The 5,292-nt window shown below is 44.9% G+C and overlaps 1 pseudogene; it reads left to right on the top strand.

Moving 5' to 3' along the window:
- Nucleotides 1-241: 241 nt before the first annotated feature.
- Nucleotides 242-1,244, top strand: LOC123822114 (annotated as a pseudogene).
- The last annotated feature ends 4,048 nt before the right edge of the window (nt 1,245-5,292 follow it).

Genomic DNA, 5,292 nt, shown 5'->3' with positions numbered 1-5,292 from the left:
TTTGCATGATCAGTGTTTGATATCTAAAAAGAAAGGAAGAAGGAACTAACCAGGACTATTGGGTCAGGAGTCAGAGGGATATCGACTACTGTGCTACTTAAAGTGAGAATGAGATGTGTTATTCACAGTAGCGTTGGGGCTGGAGCGCGCGGAGAATCTTAGCATTGCGCCATTTGTGGGCGCTTCTGGGCCACCAGTTTCCCTACCTTCCACCCTGGCGCCCCCAAGTCCTGGTTCTCCAGCCCCACTGCCCTGGGCGTCTACACCTTGCGGGCTCAGTGGGCTTAATCTGCGCAGCTCCTCCTCCATGTTGAGCAAGCCTCTTCAGGGGCTCGCGGTGGCCCCCATGACCCCCATGCAGCCGCCAGGAGGCAAGGATCGGGAAGCGTTCGAGGCCAAGTACCAACTTGGCCCCCTGCTGGGTAAGGGGGGCTTTGGCACTGTCTTCGCAGGACATCGCATCACAGATTGACTCCAGGTGGCCATCAAAGTGATCCCACGGAATGGCGTGTTGGGCTGGTCCACACTGTCAGGGTCCGTCACGTGCCCACTGGAAGTGGCACTGCTGTGGAAGGTGGGTGCAGGCGGTGGTCACCTGGTGTGATCCGCCTGCTTGACTGGTTTGAGACACCAGAGGGCTTCATGCTGGTCCTTGAGCGGCCTTTGCCCGCCCAGGATCTCTTTAACTACATCACAGAACAGGGCGCACTGGGTGAAGCCCGAAGCCGCTGCCTCTTTGCTCAGGTAGTGGCAGCCGTTAGGCACTGCCACGCCCGTGGAGTTGTCCACCGTGACATCAAAGATGAGAATATCCTGATAGACCTTCAAAGAATCTGTGTCAAACTCATTGATTTTGGTTCCGGCACCCTGCTTCATGATGAACCCTACGCTGACTTTGATGGAACAAGAGTGTACAGCCCCCCCGGGAGTGGATCTCTCGTAACCAGTACCATGCACTCCCTGCCACTGTCTGGTCACTGGGTATCCTTCTCTATGACATGGTGTGCGGGGACATTCCCTTTGAGAGGGACCAGGAGATTTTGGAGGCTAAGCTCCACTTCCCTGCCCATGTATCCCCAGAATGTTGTGCCCTAATCCGCCGGTGCCTGGCCCCCAAACCTTCTGCCTGACCTTCACTGGAGGAGATCCTGCTCGATTCCTGGATGCAGACACCAGCCGAGGATGCACCCCCTAATACCTCTAAAGGGGGTCCTACCCCTTTGGCCTGGTCCCTGCTGCCCTAGTTGGGATAGCCATCCCATGGCCATGCCACAAGGATAGAAGGACATCTGTTGACCTGGTTTTACAGGTTATTAAAAATCCAGTGTTACTAGGGTCAGAGATTGGGGATCTGGGATCAGAAAACATAAGCCAAGTTTGCCCAGTCCCCATCCCAATCCTGATGAGGAGCCTTCCTCCCAGAATTCACGGTTTTTATTCTGGAAGGAAGACTTCCTTGCTTCTTGTTTTGCTAAGGATGTTTACTTGGTTGAAGTTAATTCCATTCTGAGCCCCAGGACTCTTATTCTGATGTGTTAAAAACCCTGGCACCTCCTGCCTGCTACCACCACACAAACTTAGTTAAAATGTTCTAACTTGGGCAAGGGTGCTTTCCTTTTAAAACCCCAGTAGTTGTTATTTTAGTAAAGAGACTCTTTAGTGTAGGGTTCCATGTTAAGTCACACTGCTTGCCTACCTCAGCCCAGGGTTGCTTATTCTGGGGGAGGTAATGCCCTATTGTTATCCCAGGGCTTTTTTTTTTTAACTTTTTGTTTGTTTTTGGTGAAGGGACCCTACTCTGTTATTCCAAGTGCTCTTATTCTGGTGAGGAGAAACCCTACTTCAAGATTTGGGAAGGCATGGGAAATGGACACCACCAGAGTCCACTAGGATGGGGTGGATGGGTTTTGGGGGGGGAGTGGGGGAAATAAGTCTTGTTGTTTGTGATCCTGGGGCCTCCCCCTCAACCTTTTTTGGATTCTTGCTGCCTCCTTGTGAGCCAGGATTGTCCAGTTGCTGAGATGTAAATACTTGTGTATTGGGAGGAAGGGAGCTCCAACTGTGTCATCCTCTCCCTTTTCCACCTGCCTGGATTATTTAAAAAGCCATGTGTGGGAACTCACTATTTAATAAACGTAATAGAATCACAAATGAAAAAAAAAAGAGAATGAGATGTGTTATTCAAAGGAGTGATTGTCTCCTACTGGTAGGAGAAATAAACTTAAATTTGATTGTTGAAGTAGTGTTTATACGTATATCAAATATATTAAGAAGGGGTTGTTTAGATTTCTTTGTTGAATTTGCAACAATAATAGAACACCCTAAGCTAAATTAGGTTAATGGGATAATTTTTACTTTTGCCTATTTTGACAGCATTCCCTTTGATTGTCCTCTTTCACTGGACTCTTCTTTTAGCATCCTTTGCTAGCCCCTTGTCGTCAAATCCACCTCCAAATGTTAGGATGTCCCAAAGCTCAATCCTGGTCCTTTTTCATGTTCCATCTGAGCCCGTGGCTTTAATAATACCTACATGCTGATGGTTTTCCAGACATCATCTGTTCCCTGAATTTCAGATTTCTAAAAGCTACAGCCTGCCTGGCACATTCACTGGGCCATCTAATACACATCTCAAATTTTGTATGCCAAAAACAGAACTCACTTCTTTATCCCCAAACCTCCTACTCAGTATCTGTATCTCAATTTTTGCTACCACATTCACCTATTTGCTCTATCAGGAAGTTGTCCCTAATTCGTTTTCCCCATATTTCTTATATCCAGTATGCCAGCAATTCCCCTTATTTTTTCTACTTCCAACTAGCATCCTCTATTTGTCTACCTTTCTACAATCCCATGGCTACTATTCTAGTCCAAACCACCATTCTCTTTTGCCTGGACCATTGCAGTATCCTCATCTGATAACTCTACTTAGATGCTGGCAGACCTAAAATCCTCCTACACATGGCAGCCACAGTGATTCTTCTGTAAATAGAATAGTGATTCTAGAATCAGTGCTAGAATAGTGATTCTATTTACAGTGCTCAAGAGTAGGGAGCTCAGAGAAAAGGTATGGTGGGCAGGGTATAAATAGGAGAGCACTGGTTACAGCATATGAACACTTTGAGGACAAGGATCGCTTTATATCCTTCATACTTGCCGTGGAGTCTAACACACAAACATAAGTTGCCATGACCATTGCAAGGAGTAACTATGGTTTGAAGGCAAATTTTAAAGACTGTTTTAAAGGAGCAAAATGAATGTTTATTTTGAAGGTTTTAAAAGACATAGTTAGAAAACAGTTAATGACAAGAAAATCATATATTATAAGTTTGCTATGAACACTCACATCTTCTATTTCCACCAAAATTTCAAGTTGGTTAAAAATTGCCACATCAACAACTCCCCAAATGACTATTTTCTTTATGGGCAAGTTTACTAGAGTTCCAAAACTAAGTTAGTAATAGACAAATATATTCTAAATAAAGATTTGTACTATATTTCTATCACAACAGTTTTCCAGGATGAAGAATTATAATGAAAGGGGTACATTTCTCCTTACTTCCAAAGTAGTGTACCAAGTAGTAGGTGCCCACCTTGCAAATCTTCCCTTTTATTCAAAATAGAACACCCAAACATAAATTGATCGGAGTAGGAGTGCATGAGCTTATTGGATTCAAATTTGAATTGTTTTAAGTGAGACATAACAAGAGTGTGAAAATGTGCCAGATACACCAAGAAGTACCGTTAAATGTGAGGGTGTCCATTTCACAGAAGTGAACAATATCAGCTTTCAAGGGTTGACATAACAAAATCCCACCAACTGAGAGCTTAAAACAACAGAGACTTACTGTCTCACACTTCTTGAGGCTGGAAGCCTGAAATTAAGGTGTTTGCAGAGTCACACTCTCTTCACATTTCTAAGGGGAGGCTCCTTTCTTATCTCTTGTAGCCCCAGGCATGCGTTCCTTCTTCATGACAGCACAACTCCAATCTCTGCCTCTGACATCACATAACCGTTTTCTGTCCCATCTGTTTGTCTCTGCGTCTTCACCTGAAATTTTCCTCCTTGTTGTCTGTTTTCTCTTCCTAAGGACACCAGTCTTACTGGATTAGAGCCCACCTTACTGGATTAGAGCGTACCTTTTTTGGGGGTGGGGGGCACAATTCAATCTATAGCATGAACCATGGGAGCTGATGGAAATGCATGTCTGAATGTGTGAGGGCTCAGTATATGAGAGTGTGTGTTTGTGTGAGTGCATGCTCACTTAGTAAAGAACTATAACCAAGTAACCTGTTCGTTCATTGCACTCTATTCTGCTTCTGGTTCTTGCCTTTAGGCTGCTTGGATAGCTTTTCCACTGCCCCTTGACTCCACTCACAATGAGCAATGGATCACATCCAGGCCCTTACTCCCACCTCTAATGAATACCAACAGTAATTAACTGTCAGTAACATGTAGCTGCTCTTGGCTGTGTGCATCTCTCACTGAGGTCACAGTGGCTGTTGGTAAAGACATTTATTACTCTATACGGCATGCTCTGGGACTCAGTATGAAGACCATATTTGCAAGTGCCAAGCCAGTATAAAGCTGGTTTGTCTTGGTAAGGTAATATGTTCCATACCTCCTGGGCCTTGGCACGATGACACATCAAAGGCACAATGGCTCCACTGGAACTCTGTAAAGATTTCCAACCACAGTACCATCTGCTGGGAGGGACAGAGGACTACTATTTGAATAAGGACTATAGCTTATATCTTAAAATCAGAAAAAGCAACAGAACCCCCTAAATTATCAGAACACGGTGTATTATTAGTACTATTAGCCTTAGCATTGTTCTGGGAGTGACGAAAGTGCGCCTCAGGAAGAAACACCACCATACAAGCAATATCAAGGATTTCTGATTAGGAGAGTGGCAGACACCCACGCCCTTGTGTGCCCTGCAATGAGGTCACTTGGACAGCCTGCTTTACGACCCAACTCTGTACTCCCAATGAACTCTACTAAATTAGCTTTACACGAGGAAGCCGTCTTGCTTCTCTAGAGGATCAAAGTAGTTGGCCTGAGTCCCAATGTTCTGTAGATAACCAGGTCACAGGATACATTTGCACACTGTTCTACTCCTAGTACACCATGCTGCAGATTCCTCTGCATTTCCCAGTTTATATCCGTAGAGGGAACTTGGGTTCACATGCTTCCTTCTATTATTTGCACTAATCTGGTGACCTAAGATCATTTATGTTCCCTCCACTCTTGTTACAATGCATCTGGAACTGTGTAACATTTTTTTGTCATGT

Source organism: Phyllostomus hastatus, unplaced genomic scaffold (genome assembly GCF_019186645.2).
Source record: "Phyllostomus hastatus isolate PE091 unplaced genomic scaffold, TTU_PhHast_1.1 phas_contig_40, whole genome shotgun sequence".
Taxonomy (NCBI): domain Eukaryota; kingdom Metazoa; phylum Chordata; class Mammalia; order Chiroptera; family Phyllostomidae; genus Phyllostomus; species Phyllostomus hastatus.
This window is presented reverse-complemented; position numbering and strand designations above follow the sequence as displayed.